Raw genomic sequence first — 22,661 nt, 5'->3', positions numbered from 1 at the left:
ACAGTACCTGGGTGTTATTCTGTTGTAGTGTTCCTGTTAAAACATGATCCTGTATTTCACTGTAGGGAGGAGAGGGGAGACCAGTGTCTGTTCATTCCCTATGCAAGTCACTGGCCTTAAGCCACGAGGCAAGCTTCATTCAAACCGTGACTTCATTAGGGGACAATAGACACTGCTTTCCTCCACGCAGGGGAAGCACAGGACGCATGCTTTAACTTAACAGTGAGTGCAGCATAAATCACTTTTGTGATGGACTTTTGTTTTGGAGTGCCCTTATTGCAATGTTTGAAATGTGAGATTTCAATTCAATTGTTACAGTTCAATTGTTACATAACTGTATTTGCAGTACTGTATGCACCGTTACATTTAGGCTACTGTCTTAGACAGTACCTTCTGTTCAGACTGGAAATAAATTTAAGTAATACCTGAAGAGTGTGTGAAGTAGTATATCTGTGCTATGGTGAACCCAGAAAAATGTGGAGAGTTATAAGAATTCATTTTCAAATCAAAGGGGTTTTATTGGCAGGAGAAAATGTACATTTGAATTGCCAAAGCAAGTGTCTAACTATAAATACAGTTGAAAGAGGGGAACATAAAAGAGTTGTAGGGGCACAGCACAGTGTAAACAGCTGTCACATTTTGTTATTATATATACGTATATATACATTCAGGGTATAACAAATGGCAGACATCTTTTGCAGTTGCTTTAGGACAAAAAGCTGCTTTTTTTCTGCAGTGATTTTAAAGTATTTGATGTAAAATGCATTTAAAGGTAGCAGAACTGTTTATATATACAATGCTAGCAGTCCATAGGGTGGTTGTAATCCATTCTCTAGCCTTCTATCGCAACAGTACACAAGTCTTTTGTGCTGTCTTCCCACATTTTTTGTATTTCTTCCTGTAGGCATGTTCCTAGTGTAGCTGAGTGTCTCAACCTCAACCTGATGGCAGAAATATCTACCTTGAATCATTACTAAGTATAACTCATTAACTTGTCTGTGGGTACTGTACCATAATGAATCATGAATGAATGATTGTTTGATACAAGCAAACTGACAACTTCACTCTCTGTCTGGTCTGTGCTTTACTGAGCAAGTTTTCTACAGGTAGTTCATTCTGAAATGGACAAACCTTTTTGTCCAGTCCAGTCCAGTGTTGCTCGACGAGTCAGTAAGTTGCCATTTTAATACAGCGGCACATGACTAAGTTAGTGATTTGATCTGACCTCCATCATGCTTTGTGGCGGTCCCAAGACCAACACAGTCTATCTCTGCAGTCTGTCAGGGTGAATAACTGATCTGGATACTCTGGTACTTGTTTATGGGGGTTGAACCAATAGTGACCATGATCAATTATTAGACTCAAGCTTCCTCATACTCAGACAGAGCTGGGCAAGACAGCTTTCTCTGTCAGTGGCCCAACTTCGTGATATGATCTCCAAACTCTAAAACGCAGCTCCCTGACCTCCCTGGTGTCCTCAGGAAGACATTAATCTGAAAGTGTGTTATGGTGTCCCCAGGAAGACATATCTGAAAGTGTGTTAAGGTGTCCCCAGGAAGACATATCTGAAAGTGTGTTATGGTGTCCCCAGGAAGACATATCTGAAAGTGTGTTATGGTGTCCCCAGGAAGACATATCTGAAAGTGTGTTATGGTGTCCCCAGGAAGACATATCTGAAAGTGTGTTATGGTGTCCCCACGAAGATGGTTGTATCTGACATCCCCACGTGGGACGACCCAGTCAGATCTGGGAGAAAAAGTATTGAATTTTGATAATTTAAAGTCAGAATCTTGTTCCTGATTTTTTTCTGGTCATGCCTGATTTTTTTCAGAGCTGTAGCATGTCTAGAAAGGGGGGTCCCCAGGAGGGACGCCGTTGTCTGATTGTCCCACGATGTAGCAAAAACAAGTATGTGTGTGTGTGTGTGTGTGTGTGTGTGTGAACCACTAAAAGCAGGCCTACAATGAATTAGAAGCTGCTGGACAGTGTCCACAGTCAAACGTGTTTTACATCACATGGGCTAGGGCAGGGGTGGGCAATTATTTTCTCCATGGGGCCACATGAACAACAGAAAATATTGTGGAGGGCCGGGCCAAAAGGCAGTGCTCCCCGCAAGATGTGCCCCCCACAAACTAAACACACAGCTTTACCTCTGAATTCAGTAAATAAATACTTAGCAGTCCAATTTTTGTTGAAAACCCGGCATTCAGCATCGACTTTCTTTCTTTTTTTGGCCATTTTTGATTGGTAAGGTAAGGCAAGTCGTCTTGACGTGTGACCAGTCTGACCACCTGCTTGTTATTGAGACAAGATCCAATGATCACGCACACGTGCTGATGTATGCATTGTGTCCATATGTACGTGAATAAAAAACGTCAAAATAAAAGCAATGTAGCTTTAGTCCATGCATGAGGTAAAATTAGACAATGTGTTTATTTTGTAATTTGCCATTAACCCTACAAGGGCCAGTCAGAGTGAACCAAAGGGCCGCATACGGCCCCTGGGCCGCACATTGCCCAGGTCTGGGCTAGGGTGATTAGTTTGGCGTTCTTCCTGATCTTGGCAGCGAGGTGGTCCCAGTGTGGAGATCTGGCCCGTGGTCTGCCCCGGGTCTCTTCCCAGTAACATGCAGTTTATACTTAAAAACAATTGCTGCACAGTCGCTTATTTGATTGACACAACTTTCTAGATGGCCAAGGGACTTTAGCATTTCTGTGTGTATATTTGTTAGTTACCCAGCTGATTTGGTCACATGCCATATTAGCATTGCTGTTTGACCCAGCAGATTTGGTAAAAATTTCAGAAAACCCATAATGAATTCATAAAAATGAATTAAACTTGGTGATTTCTTTGTTTGACAAAGAAGTATTTGCTCTTATCCACCTCTCAGAGAAATATTTTTGGATTGATTGGAAAGTCAAAACTGCCACGAAATACATGTTCTTTACAAGTGTATGTAAACTTTTGCTCGCAACTGTGTGTGTGTGTGTGTGTGTGTGTGTGTGTGTGTGTGTGTGTGTGTGTTTTAACCAAGTGGACCCTGTGGGTGATTTATACATGGATGTAACAACAGAGTCCCAAATTAATTACTTATTTTTATTTTATTTTTTCTCTGTTAAGCACTTGTGCTTCATCTTCTGCTCTGTAAAGCGCTTTGAGCTGCATTTCATGTTATGACAGGTGCTATACGATCAAAGTTTTATTATTATTATTAAATGTTTCTGCCTCTTTTGAAACGAAACCTAGGTGGTAGTTTGGGATCACATTTTAGTACAACATTCCAAAGTTTCTGGATGGTTTTCTTAATTTCATGGGATGAGGTATTAAATCTCTGCCAACTCCAAAACTTCCTGACTCCAAAATGAATTTTTGGGAGGAAAATGAGCTCAAGTGGAGTTAGGAGGTTTGGACCACCGAAGGGCTTTTTACTACTTTTCAATTCATTGGTTCAATATTATTTTGATCAACACACAGACTTAAAGGGTTTTCAATAGCACATATTTATGAAAAAAGAGAGGGCTAATCGGGTGGAATTAGCTGGTTTGGCAGAATGTGTGGAGTTGGGAGGTTTTGTCCCAAGCACTTTTTACTACTTTCCATTGGTTCAATATTATTTTAACCAACACTCATGTAAAGGGTGTTCAATAGCCCTGATTTATGCCAAAGAAATCTAAAATCTAAAAGATGGAGACGAAATTCGGTAACAAAGGTGACTCTTGCCAGGAACTTTTTAGCAGGCTCCACCTTATAACCACTCTTTCTGAACCTGTTATGCATTTCGTTTGCTTTTACTTTAAAATCCACAGGATCGCTACAATAATGCGCTTGAGGCACAAACATTGTCCATATGGAATATTTTCCACTAAGCGTTCGGATGATAGCTCTGTGCGTGTAGCACACTATCTGTGGGTTTGTGGTAAATGGTGGTGTTAAGATGTCCCTCAAGGTCTACTGAAATGCATAAATCTTAAAAGTCAATATGGTCTCTACTGTGTACCATAGTAAATGTTAACGTGGGATGTGTACCATTAATGTAATCCCTGAATTCTAGCAACTAATTTTCTTAACCAGTAAATACCATTAAAATATCATCAATATATCTCTTACAGTATATAACCTTTTCCAGGAGAGTGGACACACTGGTGTCTATTCAGGTCACATGAAAGACTAATACTCTTATTACTCTTACTCTACTATATCACAATGTTTACAGCGGAAAGGTTTTTCTCCAGTGTGGACACTAGTGATGTGCGGGTCAGGTTTTTTTCATAGCCCGCACCGCACACAGCCCGCAAAGAACCTAAGCCGCCCGCTCACCCCACAGAACAATAGACAAATCAACGAATCTGCCCCCCCTTAACCCGCATTCAAAAATATGATATATCATCTCCACAAAAGCTCATCTTTATATAACGCTCTTCCCAAGTATCCAAAGTCACTTTACAGAAAGGTCTACAGTAGCACAATATTGGCATAGGCTAAATAAACAAACATCTTGTTCAAAATGGGGTTCTTTACTATTATTTGACAGCAAAAAGATTCATTCAAAGACTTTCAAGATTCATTCACTGAAATATTTGTGCATTCTGCTATGCTCACATTGTCGCTGTGTGTCTGACTGTGTCAGCGAAGGTCTGTGAGCAATAGCATGCAGCAAATGTTGGCAAATGTGGTTTGCAGCCCCAACAGGAGCGGAATTGGAACGGTCCTCGCACCAAGGAGCAGAGGGGATACAGATATATCTCGCTCGCTCATGCTTAATTCAAGTGTATTCAAACCGTTGTATTACTTATTCTTATAGGCCTACTCTTATTAAGAATAAAAGGAAAATGAGAGCAGGTGATTATTCTTATTAATTTTTTGCACACGAGAGTGGCGATAATCCGCCCGCCTCGCCACCTGCCAATTGAGCCTGAAGTCCTGACCGCTCACCCGCCCGCACTGTCAACTGGTTGGCCCGCGCATCACTAGTGGACACACTGGTGTCTATTCAGGTCACATGAATGACTAAATCTCTTTTGACAATGTTTACAGTAGAAAGGCTTTTTCTCCAGTGTGGACACGCTGGTGTCTATTCAGATCAGATGACGTTCTGAAACTCTTGTCACAATGTTTACAGTGAAAAGGTTTTTCTCCTGTGTGGACACGCTGGTGGCTCTTCAGGTTAGATGCCTGAATGAAACTCTTGTCACAATGTTCACAGTGAAAAGGTCTCTCTCCTGTGTGGACACGCTGGTGTCTCTTCAGGTTAGATGACTGAATGAAGCTCTTGTCACAATGTTTACAGTGGAAAGGTTTTTCTCCAGTGTGGACACGCTGGTGGCTTTTCAGGTTAGATGAGTGACTAAAACTTTTATCACAATGTTTACAGTGGTAAGGTTTTTCTCCAGTGTGGACACGCTGGTGTCTATTCAGGTCAGATGAGTCCCTAAAACTCTTGTCACAATGTTCACAGTGAAAAGGTTTTTCTTCAGTGTCTCCTGAGAGAGAGAGAGAGAGAGAGAGAGAGAGAGAGAGAGAGAGAGAGAGAGGGGGGGGGGGGGAGTAGGGATAGAGGGGAGAGAGGAGGAGAGAAGGGGAGAGGCAGGTTAAAACTGGTGATTCTAAAATGTCTAGTTCCATTCCTTGATTCTGATTGGCTGGTTTCCCTTAATTGCTGTGGTATACGAGACCATAACCCACACCTTCAATCGGCTTATATCAAACTCAGGTGCGTTATTTCTTTCCACAGTGTTGTTGGCAAAAAAGCTGTGAACTACTTTCTTGTAGCTGTGAACTTTCTTGCAGACCTTGTAGTGAATTATTAATGAAATAGAACAGTTTTAATTGGTAAATGTCAGAGGTTGCGCTAGGATTTTTAACAGCCGGTCACCGTGACCGGCATGATTAAAATTTATCGGACATCTGATAAAAATACCGGACATAATAATTTTAATGCATGGATGACAAGCAGGTGCAAAAACATAGCCAATAACAACAGTTTAAGTCCTGCTGTATAGTTGGGACTGAACTAATTGAATGTAAAGGAGTAGTAGGCTGTACAAAAAACATACAGCTTCATCTTGCATAAGGAAATTAATTATATTGGACTACTCACGCAGGCTGTGTGTTTGCACACATACTGCATGGTTTCATAACAAGTTGTTTCTGTTCTGCATCATATTTCAGGCCAACACATAATAATGTACAGAATAATGAGAAATAGTCTGAAAGTGGGGTCTGCGCAATGTTTCATAGGTTGATAGATTAATCTGGCCAGAAAGGAATCAATTATAGACTACTCACTAGTATGGTCGAGTGGTCACGATCATCCTGCATCTCTGTTATGCAACTTTGGGAAGGTTGAAAAGGCTTTGGTGGTGATCTTGTACAGTTTCCATAACATCTCCTCATAAAGAACTTCAATCGAGTGTATAACGTTTGTTTTATATGGGTTGTCCTGCGTGCCTTCAATAATTCCCATGGGTTCACAGTGCGCATTGCAAAATGACGCTGAAATGGACTGCTGTCTTCTCTCTCCCCCTGCGCCCCCGTTCGCAAATTAATGTTTAGGCTAAACAGTTCTGATAATACAACTTATTTTTGACTGTCCATTCATGTACTACAACTTAAACTGCGCGCTCATATTCCAAAACCAAGGCAGCTCATAGAGAGCATAGCGACAACATAACAAACCGACAACTAGGCCTACCCAGCAACAACTATCATTTCCTGTCTTACCTTCACAATAAAGTGTCTCCCGTTTACCTCCCAATGCAGCTTATTTCACACAGGTTATTATTAACAGGAAAAAGTGTAACTTAACCCGTGTGTGTTTGTGCAACCAGACGTGCATGTAAGAGAGAGTGATGAGGGAGAGAGAGAGAGAGAGAGAGAGAGAGACATTGAGAAAGAGAGAGAGAGAGAGAGAGAGATTTGCGGTGAACTGCCGTGTCATTTTCAATCGGTCCTTATGTCCGATGAGGTTTATATTTTCCGGTCTTTGTCATTATAAATCGGTCAAATCCGGCAATTTCCGGTCTAACGCAATCTCTGGTAAATGTAGATTTTTCATGTTTCCATATTATAACCATTTTAGAAAAGCAATAAGCCACACAAGGCATGTGGTTACCTGTATCTTAACTCATTGAATGCCCTTTTCAAGATGGCCGCCAAGTACCAGGATGCCACTTTCCTAGATTTCTAGTGCACGGATCAATTTTAGTGCACGGATCGTGCACGCCCATGCACCATATATGCATCATATGTGTAGTACTTTTTAACAGCTTTCAAACAAAAAAATCCGCTTGGAAATCCGTTCAGGCATTCATGAGATAGAAGCCTTCAAAGTCAGACAAAACAAACACTGCCACCTTCCTAAATTTCTAGTGCACGGATCAATTCTTTGTGCACGGATCGTGCACGCCCATTCACCATATATGCACCATATGTGTAGTACTTTTTAACAGCTTTCAACCAAAAAAATCCGCTTGGAAATCCGTTCAGGCATTCATGAGATAGAAGCCTTCAAAGTCAGACAAAACAGCTATTTTTGCCATTTTGGAAGATGTGTTTGTTATGGGGCTAACCATGCAATTTCGCGATTACGATCATGCCTAATACATTTTAGGCATTTTTAGAATTTTCTTTATAAATAATTTTTTTGTTTTTTCTTTTTTTTCAAAATGGCTTCCAACTCGGGAAACTCGGGCTGTGGCAGCCTGGGACTACTGTAATAACTCGGGAAACTCGGGCCTTGGCAGTCAATGAGTTAAACAGATGAGAGGGTTGGAGACACTCGGCTGCGCCTCCTGTCTCACGCCCTTCAGCCGTTATAAAATATCAGGTAACCACATGCCTCTTGTGGCTTATTGCTTCAGTATAAAATGAGGAGCAATTACAGCTTCCCTATTCATATTTCTGATTTAATTGTATTTTTCATCTACCTCTTTTATTCCAACTCCCAGTTTTTTTTTCCCCCAACATAATGTAAGTCCTGTCTAGGGTTGCCAACTCCCAGAGTATCAAATACGGGACGAAAATCGGGTATTTTCGGTTATAAAGTTGTCTAAAACCGGTACTTTCCTATATTAAATCATATTTTTCCTTTCACAATATTAATTCGGGTGTCTTTGGGCCACCTAACCTATTACCTTAAAATCATGTAGTGTAGTCCTATATTGTATTTCTCTCAATTTTCCAAAACATATAGCCTAGGTCTACCTGGTTCTTATGTGCCCACTCTCTGGTTACCCAACACTAGTTTAATCATATTGGCATACAGTAATAACCATTAGGGCTTAAAAACAAAATCAACGCATGCTATGTGTTATTTCACATACCAGCCTGTCTGGGTCATAGAGTTGGTTTGGAGTCCCTTTAGTTGGCAGACAAGACTATGTAGTGTTCCCAGGAATACCATCCCATGGCTTATTTTCTGCTTGCTTGCCTGCTTTTTCACTTTGTTGTTTAAGCTATCACCTAACATGGATTCATGTCTAATCTGTTTGTACACAATCTTCTGTCACGCGTTTTTTTTAAGACATTAAACAATGTTCTGAGCCGAGCAATATCGTATGCTCGCTCGCACGCACTCGTATCGTCTCTCGCAGGCAACTTGTGGACTGAACCTACAGCCCATGGGAAGGGATTGGTGTAGGGGGCGGAGACTGTGTCTTAGCAACACTGTGTTAATAAGCCAATGAGCTGCCTACAAACAGCGCAGCGCCTCACACAGCAATGGGATGCAGCACTTGTCGTCTCAGAGGAGAGCAGAGTGGAAGTGGAATCTCACTTGACAGGCAGAATCGCTGTCATTTCTCAATTAAATCATCCCGTCATTCATATTTATCCCCCAACCTTCAAATACGGGACAAAGAGCGTCCCGTATCAGTTCAATACAGGACACGTCTTTTAGTTTCCAAAAAAGGGACGATCCCATATTTTACGGGACGGTTGGTAACCCTAGTCCTGTCCCTGTGACTGACCTCCACTGGTCTCCTCCCAATCGTCACTGTCTTCAGTGACTTCAGAGTCAGATTCAAGCTTGACTTCAACTTCAGAACGGTGCAAAGAGATTTCTTCATCATCGTCTTCACTTTTCACTGCTGGTAATGGCGACGTTGAACCATCAGGCTCCTCTGGTCTTTGAAGTGGCTCCTCCTGTTCCTCTTTAATGTGTGGAGGCTCTGGTTCCTCCTGGAGCAGATATGAGCTCCTCTCCCGTTCAAGAGAAACATCCTCTTTACACACAGCCATGTGCAGGATGTCTAGGAGAAGAAAAAACAATGTGATAGCTAACACAGGATTCCTTAAGAGTAAATAAACATTCCCATCCTCCATGTACAAAATGAGGTATCATCTGCTTAAAGAGCACTAACGCCACCTTAATCCCACCTAGCGCTTGAACCGTGCCATTCTGGTCGCTGGGTGTTGCCATGGTGACCAAAGGGTTCATCTGTGTGTTTTACTAAGCTGTCAATCACTACACACACTATGTATGAAAACAGTACAATCAGTGATGTTAATAGGTTTTTAATGTAATGAGTCCCGGGACCCAAGAAGGGTCTTTCGGATGAGTCCCAGGGATATTTTATGGGTCCCACAAAAATTCAACGCGTCATGTCATTTTTGACAAAGTGCAGCATTTAACTTGAATTGGTTATTATATGGTTATTTACATTGTTTATCTTACAAAATACATACAAAAACGAATGAAACAATTAAACTATAATAGTACCTTGAGATGAAGAAGCACTAGGGATGGAGCTTGTTAATTTTTATTGATAATGTAACCTTTTTATTTTTGGAAAATATTTGAAGAAACTAAATGTGTACCGTCTCTTTAACAGTGTAATTTATAATGCATAGTACGACGGTGTCACGCAACAAAAAAATACCCAATCAACAAGCTCAAACCGTGTCTGCTCGCACCGCGTTGTGATCTTGTACATCTGCTATTTTCGATAGACTGAGAAGAAGTCGCGCTGGCAACGCTACGGATTCATTCGCACTGAGCGATACATTATACCTCTAGGGCAGTGATTTTGAGTGTCCCAAACGGATTATTATCGATGGAATCATTCATATTTTCAAGCACCACATACTTAAGTTTGGGTGGAAGAGAACGGTTGTCGCGCTGCTTCAACAGCCCGCGTTGGAGTTGTTTCAACTCGTCTCAGACTAGCTCTGGTCCATAGCGTTAGTGGAGGAGAACTCCATTAACGCTATGGACCAGAGCTAGTCGCAGACGTGCAAAGTTATTGATTGCACTTGGGTCTTATGTGATGCACTGGACAAGAGCCTGGCTCCGTCTGCTTTGTCGAAGTGTTCCCTCCCGAGCATGATGTAACAACCGTGCTGCATATAGCCCATTGTATTTAGCTCTCCCCTTGTCTTTTCTAAAAGGTAACCAAACTTTTTAGTGTTTCACGCGTTCCACCGTTGTTCCGCGGCACGCATGCACTTCCAAAGCACAGAACTATCGATGACGCATTGTACCTCCCGGCCCCCGGCCGCTATAGCAGCCCATGACGTGACGCTTACCCGATAACAGGCTCGACAAGCCAAACCCACGTTCGGTGGGGGAACCCTTCTTGGTGTATCACCTAACACGCTGTGCCACTATGGTCAGAGAGCGGCCCGGTGCTACGCTAAAACTAAGGCACCCATTGAATTCTGTGACCATTCACAGCGCACAAAATAGCGTCGGTGGATTCCAAACACACACTGTCGTTAGTTCTATCGTCTGTTTTAAGACGTTCTACGCGGATTTCATTTGTGTTAACGTAGGGTACAGTAGCATGCCTTCACCCATGAACAATGGTGGCGTCTGTGGACTTTTTAAAATATTTTTTTTTTCCCGCGACGTGGTAAATTATTTTAACGTGGACTCCAATGGAGGCGATGCGTCCGTGGGACCCAAGGACAATGACGTGAATGCGTCTCTAGGCAACGTGAATGCGTCAGAGACGCGGGACGCGCACGTAATGACGTCACTGTACAATTCTAATCTAGTTTTAATCTAGCAGCAAATAAAGATTAAGTAACTACAAGCAACTGCAACTACATTAATCTCCCATACCATCAATACCCCAAACAACAGTAATGGCGAAGGATATTTCTGTGCTTCCGTAAAAAAAAAAAAAGAAAAAAAAAGCTAGTCATTTCGACCAGCGGTTCTCTAGTTATGTCGAGCTGAAACAGAGTGTGTTGTTATTACATGCATCCCAAATACTGGAGTGGAGATGAGGGCTTTTCCGTGAAAAAAGGGAACGGATCTGGATCTCACTTTTCGATGACGTCATTTCATGTGTTCCGGTGAGACTGTGATTCCATTTTTTTTACACCAGATGGATCTCTTCACTAAAGGCCTGTACATACTCTCAGCAAAAAACAAAAAACAAAAAAAACATGCGATTTGCGCTGTTGGCCAACCCAAGAAAGCCATGAAAAGACATTTTTGTCACAGCATGAGTTAATGCGAGTGAATAGTACCAAAGCAACATAACGCTTAGTTGGCACCACTTGAATCAACGTCACACCCCGTTTTAGGAAGATTTTTTAACTAAATACATAGAATGTTGTTACAGCTAAACCATTTAATTTCAATCATGAAATGATGTAACAATATTAAAACATTATAATTGACAAGTTGTGGTCTTGTAGATCGACTACTTTATGCAAATGTTCCCCCTGCATAGCACTCTGCGCTAACGCGGACCAGTTTGTGTAGGCAGATGGGCGGGCAGTTCTATGTGACTTATGGGGGCCAGAAGTGTTACTGTAAATAGCAATAGGGCGCAGAGAACGCTGCTGCGCCATGACGTCAACTAGGGCTGTCACAATTATTACATAATCGTCTAATCGCCATTATTTGAAATAATCGCAATTATTTTGTTATAATCGGCATAATCATTTACATGTTGAAAAATCTTCATATTTTCAAACATAGTGGAAATAGTCTATCTACAAGCTCACAACGCGTCGCGATGCGATGCATTGTGAGCTTAATAGATCAGCTATTTCCACTATCAAGGTTCTTTTTCAAGTATAAAGTTGTCAAATATGTCAGTAATTTTTTTGTATATTTAGGTTATGTGTCATACCGTATCTACCATGTGCAACTTCAAAGCCTACGAGCCAAACAGAAATGTAATTGTCAATGACCGAAACACAATTAAATCGTTAATCGCAATTATTTGAGTGACAATTAATCGTCATGTAAAATGTCATAATCGTGACAGCCCTAATGTCAACACATTCGGTGCGAAGCTCTCTGCACTCTGATTGGTTAGGGACATTCTACACTTCCTCCAACAGTGACCATAACGCGATCGCCCAGGCTTCTTTTTCCTCCGATCGCCAAAAGAAGCCTGGGTTTCCGAGGCTACCTGCATAGTGATGCTAGGGTTCAAGTGGTTAAACTTACTGAAGTGTGGGTGATCTTCAGGTTCCTCCTGTTTAATAGAAATGGCCCTGGCTGAGTCTGGAGAGTTCATCTTCACCTGCAGTCTGGACTCCACACACTGCTCTGAAATGAAGCAATTCAACAAGGACTTAAATAACCTCAGACCTAGTGGTGTCAAGAATATGAAAATAATGGTCTATTTAAAGTTTAACCTTTAACTGTTAATTATAGCACAGCTAGTTGTATTGTATTCATTTCACACTTAGAATATATAGGGCATTTTTGGCCATATATAGGGAATATATTTTAAGAACATTTCAGGCAGTGTGAGTGTCTTTTATTGCTCTGTATTAATCCACACCTTATCCACACCTTAGTCTGGGCTAGAAATGGCTGTACCAATAGACATGTCACAATTAGTACATAATCGTCTAATCGCAATTATTTTGTCATAGTCGTCATAATCGTTTCCATGTTGAAAAATGTCCATATATTTTAAAAAAAAATCAAAAATAGTGGAAATAGCAGATCTACAAGCTCACACAGCACATTGCATCGCAACATGTTCAATGTTCCACGATTAATGTTCTTTTTATAAAGTATAAAGTTGTCAAATATGTCAGTCATTTCTTGTATATTTAGGTTATGTGTCATATCTGTCATGTGCAACTTCAAAGCCTAAGCCAAACAGAAATGAAATTGTCAACGACAAAAACACAATTAAATTGTTATTCGCAATTATTGTGACAATTAATCGTCATATTAAATCAAATGTCATAATCATGACAGCACTATAAACAAATAGACCAACTTATTTTAACAAGAAATGGCTGCACCAAACAGACCAGTAATCTGGCAAGCCACCGTCAAAGAAAGGGGGACGCCCACTCGGTCTGTAACCCCCCGGCTCCACCGGGCGCGTCGAGCGTCGCGTCAACGTCAACGCTGGGAACGCTCCCGTTTTAATCAATGAAGGGTGCTCCACTGCCGACGTCAACGTCCGCGTCGGACGCTCAAATTCGCCCCGGTTCATTTTTTGACGCCGTCCGACGCCCGGCACGACGCCGTCATTTTGGTGGAGCCCTAGCCTAAGCTATCATGACTCTGTCTCGAGAGTGACAGACCAGGCAGTTAACTTATTTGCGTAATTGGCTGGGGCTACCTTCTTCCTCCAAATTACGGTACATTCTTAAGTGATTTATTGAAGAATGTATTTGAAGTGTGCATAAAAAAAGGTACAATTTCATTAAAGTACAGTAGTTCACTGGTACAAGGTCAGCTAAAAGGATAAGCTCAGGAAAGCCGTGGCTTATTTCCATTGAGATCCCTTTAAAAAATCGTATAGGCCTAACATTGAACAGATAGAACACTGTACTAAGCAGCATGCAGATAGCAGAAGATATCATCGGAGAAAAAAAAGGGCGGAAAAAAAACAGTCTACAATTTGTACAATTCCAATTGCTAAATAAATGGTATTTACAATAGAACAGGGCTGCCCAAAAGGGATGGTGATATCACAAAGGCTGTGCAGGTAGCCCACAAGACATGCCCCTATAATAAAATATATCTCATTTCCCTTCTTGGCTTCTAAAGTAGGCAAATTGGGGGGCAATGCTTTGTTTTCGTAACCGAAAACTTTTACACAGAATGTAATGAAGACTTTTTTCCCCTACTATTTCCCATTACATGTGTGTAATGCCGCTATTCAATGACGCCGCCTCTGTGTGGGCCGCGGGGCCGCAGCCCCCAGGAAGATCAAGCCCGAAAAATTAACACGCACAGCTTTGTTTGTGGGGAAAACAAAACATCAGCCCGGCAGCCCCCCACCCCCACATTCCTATGGGTGGGGGGCTGAGGGAGCAATAGAAACCAACGTTGAAACTGGAGGCGGAGCGCTCCCAGCCTATTTGCATGTCTGCCTAATCATTCTTTTGTTTAAACCGGCCAGGTAAATTCCAGTGGGGGGGCTGGTGTGGGAGGCGGAGAATTAGTGCCTATAGTTCCTTTGTTTTAACCTGGCAGGTAGAGAATAAAGGCCAGCATACAGTAGCTATGCCTTCACTTATTGCAGTGTACAGCAAGATGCCAGTCATGCAACCAGCCAAGAAGAGACGCCTCCTGACCCAGAAGACCCTGAACTTCGGTACGCCAGCCAGCCAGCCCCCAGGACTCGCAGCTCAGGCTGCAAAGGATAGCAGCAAGACCCCGCTGGTGCCGCCACCGAGACCTCCCGGCAGGCTGCCGGAAAAGAAGCTACATTTCTTCACTCCCAGGCCGAGCAAGACCCCAGCGCCAGCGGCAGAAGCAGCAAACACGAGCACATCTTCACAGCCGAAGAAGCGCACAGACAGCAATTCTTCGAGGTCATGGACACAGCATCATCATCCCTGAACAGCAGATTTGGTGCTTCTGTGTTCAACCACATGCAAGATGTCGAGGAATTTGTGGTCGGAAAGGGCGACTGCGAACGCATAATGCAGTTCTATGGAACCGATTTCGATGCGGCCAAACTGACACTGAACCGTGACATGTGCATTGGCATGGCAAAGAGAGCTGGACATCCTCTGTCTACTTTTCATGATGTTGTTGACTTTCTGAAAGGTGAAAAGGGAGAGAAAAACCGAGACATTTTGGGAGAGCTCACACGGCTGCTGAAACAAGTCCTTACTATCCCTGTAACGTCATGCAGCTCAGAGAGGTCATTTTCAGGTCTGCGGAGACTGAAAACCTATCTGCGATCCACAATGGGACAAGGAAGACTAAACCACCTTAGGCTACTCTGCTGAACTGTCACACGGAGGCGGCACTGAAACTTGACATGGATGTCATAGCCAACGACTTCATATCCCGTGCACCTGTAAGGAGTAGCACCTTCCTCAAGAAGTAAATACATTGTTTTGGTTTTGTTTTGCTGCTTGTAGCCTACTTGTATGCGGTGTTCACTTTATAGGCCTAATAGGCTGTTGCAATAGCGTGGCCATGGTTTTAATACTATTTTGTCTTTCTTTGCATTTTATTTTTTATTACTACTACTTACTATTTTTTATGACTACTGCACGATGCACGAATTCAAGGGCGAGACGGCACAGTGTCTTCTCTAATCAATACAATGCCATGGCATGTCATTAGCTAGTTTTTTGTTTGATACTTTGATACTATGGTGCTTAACTGTTGAAACATGCTGAACTTTCATTGTAAAAATGTACCCAGTGTACTATTGACAAACTGTAAATAAAGTATCCATTTGAGAAAAAAAACGCCCTTTTTTGCGACGGGGGGGGGGCTAGCGACGGGGGGGGGGGGGGGGGGGGGGGGGAGCGCTCGATGCTTCGGCACCCAGCGGCAGGGACAAAACTCGGCGCCTATGCCGCTATTCCAAAGGTCCCCTCAGGCCCCCTCTCAAGTCAAAAAAGTGTGTGCACCCCTGCACTAGAAGGATCAGGGGAGGGTAAGGTTGGATCTTATCATCTTATACCCTATATATAGGTCAGATATATAAAAAACAAGAACAACAACAAAGGGGGGGCGGGGGAGTATAAAAACAAACATAGGCCTACCTTCTTCTCCAAGAACGTATCCTGGTAGAAATAAAGGTTGTGAGTGAAAAACTATATTATTGTATCATTTATAACACAGACTTTCTCTGTATCATGATATCTCTCTCTCTCTCTCTCTCATGCTCTTTTGTTTACGCTGTTTTTCAACCCGGACGAGAGAGAGGGACGGAACGGGTCCTCGCCCTTCCCTCTATCTTGTCCGGGTTGAAACACAGTACACTACTCCAAAGTTCCGGGCCTGAAGTATAAAAAAAAAGCTGGTTTTGATTGATTGATTGAATACTTTATTAGAAGTTCGCATAGGAAAAGCACGTCACATGACAGTGCATTTCAGATACAAGGTGTCTAGGCCTAGGCCTACTATTATAGGATTTAAACCCACGAAACCACAATGGCCTTTTTACACTGGGGTCCTTTTGTACACAGTTCACGTGACAGACAACACAATACACAACTATGCAACAAAATTAAAATTAAAAAGAAACGTGACTTGTCTTTTAGTTCTACTGAATCTCTTCTCTCTCCACTAGTCCCTCCCTGACATTGTAGTCTAGTTTTTATTGGATTAAGAAATCATCAATATATTTAATCTGAGTTTTAGTCATCATAGTTTAGTTTTTATTTAGTTTTCAGACAGTGAGGCTTCACTCCAGTGTGAAAAAGGTATGGAGAGGACCGCTGACAGAAGTTCCTAATGTCAGACTGATCCAGATCAGTGTATCAATGGGTTAATGCTACCCTCCAGTGGTGATTTAGGAAAATGCATGCAGTACACTGTGTGTGTGTGTGTGTGTGTGTGTGTGTGTGTGTGTGTGTGTGTGTGTGTGTGTGTGTGTGTGTGTGTGTGTGTGTGTGTGTGCGCTGTGCGCGTGCGTGCGTGCGTGTGTGTGTGTGTGTGTGTCAGGCAAATTTTTCGCCTACATTCATTTGGTCCTTTCGCATGGCATTTTCAACGAGGGGGAGAGACTCTTCACCTATCCTGTCTGGCCCATTCACCGCAGATGAAAGAGCCATTTCGCTTGCCCTAGACTGTCCATGTTTGCATGACAGTGGTGTTACCTCACCTGTCAAACTGACCATTACACATGGCTATCCTATGCACCACCCATAGAAATCACATTAATACAGATTAGAACTATTGGAATCAGGTGCGTCCAAATAATTAAATGGGTTAAATAATCACCCGCATCACGGTTAGGTTAGGGTTAGGTTTAAGGCTAAGCATAGTTTTACTGAGGTTAGGGTTAAGGTTAGGTTTTGGTGGTCGGACCAAAGCAATTTAAGGGTGTATTTAAGACATGTACCCTACTGTTTGACACCACTGTCACAGTCACTATAATATTTAAATGACAAAGGGATAGGGTTGCCACCCGTTCCGTATAATACGGAATCGTTCCGTATTGGACAATTAAAAGATGCGTTCCGTATTGAACCAATACGGAACGCGGTTTGTTCCGTATTTAACCAAATGCCCCATAAAGGTCTGTCACACAAACCTCAACACAGAATTTAACAATAATGAATGAAATAAAACACAGGAAAAGACAGCAAAAGGAGGGAGAGGCACGAAGGACCGCCTGTGAGCAGATGTGACGCGGCTCGCAGTCGCTGAGGCTGTGGTGCGCTCTACGCTCTGCCTATAGTGGGGTTCCATGTAGACCTACATGTAATTTTTGGTTTTCATTTTAAATTTGTTAAAGTTTATTTTTCACTTCCAATTTGTAGATTATGATCTATAGAACAATTTTGGTTCGAGTGTCAAGACAGTAGATTGTAGACAGTAGACACTTTATAAAATAGGCTATGCTCAGGTTTAGGCTAGTGAAGCCTATTCAGCCTAAAGTAAAAATGTTCAATGTTCATAAAATAGGCTATGCTCAGGTTTAGGCTAGTGAAGCCTATTCAGCCTAAAGTAAAAATGTTCAATGTTCATTGCTAATAAAGCACTTTAAACTAGGCTATGCTCAGGTTCAGGCTAGTGAAGCCTATTCAGCCTAAAGTAAAAAGTGTTTAATCTTCGTTGCTAATAAAGCACTTTAAACTTTAAGTAGGTCTATATGACTTAATGGTTTCTTGACTACCTTCTCTATTACTGACCACCAAGTGACCCAATACAAGAGCCAGGTTCAAATCATTCATACATTGCTTTATTTCATACAAAATTAACGTATTCATATTTTAGAAACAATTGGCCACTTCAAACTGCAAAACAATATAGGTTATACCATGTTGTGTGTTATAGTTATAACTATTCTATGCATTTCATGGGTTTGGGACTGCATTTTTTCGCCGGCCGGCGGCTGTGCCACGCGCACGGAACGCACGCACTGCGTGCCGGGAAGAGGTGTTCCTTATTTCAATTTCTGAAAGGTGGCAACCCTACAAAGGGATAATATGCAAACATAGACAGTCTGACAGTAGAATTGAGCATAGGCGAAATGGCTCTTCAACGGCGGCGAAACGGCCAGACAGGTTATGTGAAAAGACTCCTCCACGGCGAAAGTGCCACGCGAAAAGACCAAATCCATGAAAAAATCATAGGCGAAAGCGCTGGTGACCTGTGTGTGTGTGTGTGTGTGTGTGTGTGTGTGTGTGTGCGTGCAGTGGCGGTCCCAGGCTATATGGCACCCTGGGCGAACCAGCAGTGACACCCCCCTCACTCCGCGTTGCACGTGTTTTTGGATGTTTTTAACAGTTATTTTGGCCTAGTCGTGGGTGCCTTCTACGCTCCACAACGTGCAGTCACATGCAGGTTAGGTTAGGTTTTACAACAACACAAATAGTAGCTCTGGAAACAAAGTCCAGCCACCAGCAAGTGAATGAGACAACAGAATTCTGATGTTTTCAGGGCAGCATTGCAGCCTAGTAGCAGGCCAGCAGCACTTTTTTTTTTCATTACAATCCTTTGTGTGAAGTGGGCGGTGTCACTGCAGATCAGAGGCTCTGCAGTGCAGACTACAAGTAAGGTCTCACTTGTAATCTACATCAGAGCCTCTGAAATTATAACTGTCTGAACGCACCCTCAGATTTCTTGGTAATAAAGATAAAGATCTCATCAACCCACCAACAGTGTTACCAGAAAACCGCTATATAATTACATAATACAAAGTTTAAAACAAATGACATGGTGCATTGGCACAATTGGAGTGGAATGGGCACAAGCATGGAGAGGAACAGGTAGACCAGTTAAAAAAAAGGGACTGTTAAATAGAGCAGTGCAGGCTTGTTTGCATAGAAAATATAAATGATATATCATTGTATAGAAAATATATAGATAGGGCTGTGAGAACAGGTAATAATTTAACCTTTAAAATTACAGAAAAGGACTGGGGTCGAAACTCATTTTAACCATTAAGTTCCATGGTATTTAAGGTATAAATCCAAAATGCCTCTCTGCAATAGTAGTTTTACCATGTCACCGCCTCTAAGTGGCAGGTTGACCTTCTCATTATTCGATCACCGCTTTGTGTTCAGCTACTCATATTTTTAGATTGCGTTTGGTTTGTCCAATATAGACCATACCACAAGGAAACTTACAACATATAAACCACACAAGTTGTGTTGCAGTTAATAAACCCCTTTATTTCATATACCTGTCCGGTCTGTGAATGATAAAATACTTACCACAAGAGTTGTTTCCACATGACTCCTCACTTGACTTAACCAAGTGGACCCGCTGGATTGTTTATACATGGATGTAACAACAGAGTCCCAAATGTTTCTACCTATTCTGAAACAAAACCTAGGGGGCAAGTAGATGTTTCAGATTGGGATCAGATTTTAGTATATTCCAATGTTTCTGGATGGTTTTCTTAATTTCATGGGATGAGGTATTACATTTTGGAACAAAGGTCACTTCTTTTTAGCAGGCTCCAAAAGGGTCTCTCTTTGCACATCTCTTGTTTTATTTTCTGCTACATGTATAACCCTCTGTCTGAACCTGTTATTATGAAATCACTGAATTCTAGCAACTCATTTTCTTATCCAGTAAATACCATTAAAATATCATCAATATATATTTTACAGTATATAACCTTTTCCAGGAGAGAGGACACGCTGATGTCTATTCAGGTCACATGAAAGACTAAAACTTTTATCACAGTGTTTACGGTGGAAAGGTTTTATCTGGTGTCTATTCAGGTTAGATGAGGTTCTAAAACTCTTCTCACAATGTTTACAGTGAAAAGGTTTTTCTCCATTGTGGACACGCTGGTGGCTCTTCAGGTTAGATGACTGATTGAAACTCTTGTCACATAGTTTACAGTGAAAAGGTTTTTCTCCAGTGTGGACACGCTGGTGTTTATTCAGATCTGATGAGTCTCTAAAACTCTTGTCACATAGTTTACAGTGAAAAGGTTTTTCTCCAGTGTGGACACGCTGGTGTTTCTTCAGGTTGGAACACTCAATGAAACTCTTGTCACAATGCTTACATTGGAAAGGTCTTTCTCCATTGTGGACATGCTGGTGGCTCTTCAGGCTAAGCAAGTGACTAAAACTTTTATCACAATGTTTACAGTGAAAAGGATTTTCTCCTGTGTGGACACACTGGTGGCTCTTCAAGTTAGATGACTGAATGAAACTCTTGTCACATAGTTTACAGTGAAAAGGTTTTACTCCTGTGTGGACACGCTGGTGTTTCTTCAGGTTGGAACACAGAATGAAACTCTTGTCACATTGTTTACAGTGGAAAGGTTTCTCTCCAGTGTGGACACGCTGGTGTTTATTCAGATCAGATGAGTCTCTAAAACTCTTGTCACAATGTTTACCGTGAAAAGGTTTTACTCCTGTGTGGACACGCTGGTGTGTATTCAGGTCAGGTGAGTCCCTAAAACTCTTTTCACAATGTTTACAGTGAAAAGGTTTTTCTTCAGTGTCTCCTGAGAGAGAGAGAGAGAGAGAGAGAGAGAGAGTAGGGATAGAGGGGAGAGAGGAGGAGAGAAGAGAGGCAGGTTAAAACTGGCGAGTATAAAATGAGGAGAAAGTACAGCTTCCCTATTCATCTACTGTAAGAGCTAAATTAGTTTTTGCATTGTATTATTGTCTTGTGTGTTGGTTTAATATACATATAAGTAGGCTACCCATTGCCTGGCTCCAGCCAATAGGCCCAGCCCACTCTCTGAGTGGACTGCTTCTCTTGGTCTGGTGTTGAACAATGAACCTCTACCTGCTCTGGTCTGAGGCAAGCCCAGGCCAATGAGAGTCGCTAGAGTCCGCGTCAATATGCCGACGGGCCGGTGTTCCGACAGGGGTCAAAATCAATTTTTTCAAATTATATAGGCTCTCTCTCTCTCTCTCTCTCTCTCTCTCTCTCTCTCTCTAAAAGCAGATAAAGACTATATCTGGTTTCTTTTTTGCGAGCGACGCCGCTGTTTTAATAGTTTTGGAGTTCATTCCAGAGTTCAATTGCCATTATGCCAGTTTTAGTCAAGCTTTGCAAAATTGCTGTCAGTGTCATAAACAAGAACACCCCAATCATTATTTTGGTGGGAGAGAAATCGTCTCCCACTCCATGTGTTTGCCCACTCACCCAAAATTTCGACATATCAGATCTAATTAACGTGTCAGCGGGATGGTTATGGGGTGCGGTGTTCAGAACTTGGATGCGCACGTTTGCTCATCCACGTTAAAGGCGGCAGTGGATAGAAAAATGTTGCATGTTTGTCTCCAGCACCGCCAGTGGAATTTGCCTCCAGGCATCTTTTTAGTTAACTGGTATCTAAAACCCTCGTGGATCAATACTTTTCCACCACGGTTTCCCGGCTGTACGTAGGCCATTTTCTCCACGCGGTAAACTGACTAAAACTAGACTAAAACTACAAAAGTGTTGACATCAAAATAGCCTACTTAAACTCTTTAAGTAAAATAAATAAATAAAATAGCAGATCTACAAGCTCACAGCTTGCCACATGTCTTGAGTATATCCGATCGTCTATTTTCAAATAGCCTATAGGGCTATAGGCAACTATGTTTGTATAATTTATATCCAAGTTTTCAAATAATTGTAGTGGAGTGAAAGTAGGCCTGTAATATTTAGCCTAGATCATTTAACACTTAACTTGTGGGTCAAAGCTACTGTGCTCTCCATGGTGCTGATTGTGGCGAGGTCTAGGCTTGTCACCAGAACCGATACTTCGGTACCTAGTCGATGCCAAGATGTGACGGTACGGTACGGTACTGACTTTCCTACAAGTACCGAAGTACCGTTGGTACCGAGATGCCAGATCTGGCCTCTTCTTTTGAGTTGTTTTTTGGCTGTAAATGATGGTTATCTGGCAACCCTCACAGGGTCTGATGCTGTGTTCGTGACGACGTGGAGTCGTGGACTACCACGCTTTAAGGAGAAAAACAACAACATGCAACATGGCGGCGCCACACGCATCTGCGCTGCGTCGTCTTTTACCAGCAGCGACAGCTGCCCCTCTATTAGTTGAGAAGAAAAACGAACCAAAAGTCGTGTATAGTACTTTGCATTCGAGGATGAGCAGGGATTAATAGTTGATCGTCAAAAAACCTGTATGCCGTAACCGTTTCCAGATTAAAGGGAGGAACACATCCAACTAGCGAAACATCTAAAAAGACCGACATCCAGACTTGTACAAAGAATTCAAGGTGAGTGCATTCGAATTCACGTGTTATCATTGTTGCCCATATCTAATAACGTTACTATGGTGAGCCCACACAGTAAATGAGCTGCCTGGCAAAGTAACGTTATGTCC

Source organism: Nannobrachium achirus, assembly GCF_963921795.1.
Source record: "Nannobrachium achirus genome assembly, chromosome: 14".
NCBI classification, from domain to species: domain Eukaryota; kingdom Metazoa; phylum Chordata; class Actinopteri; order Myctophiformes; family Myctophidae; genus Nannobrachium; species Nannobrachium achirus.
Note: the sequence above shows the minus strand (reverse complement) of the source record.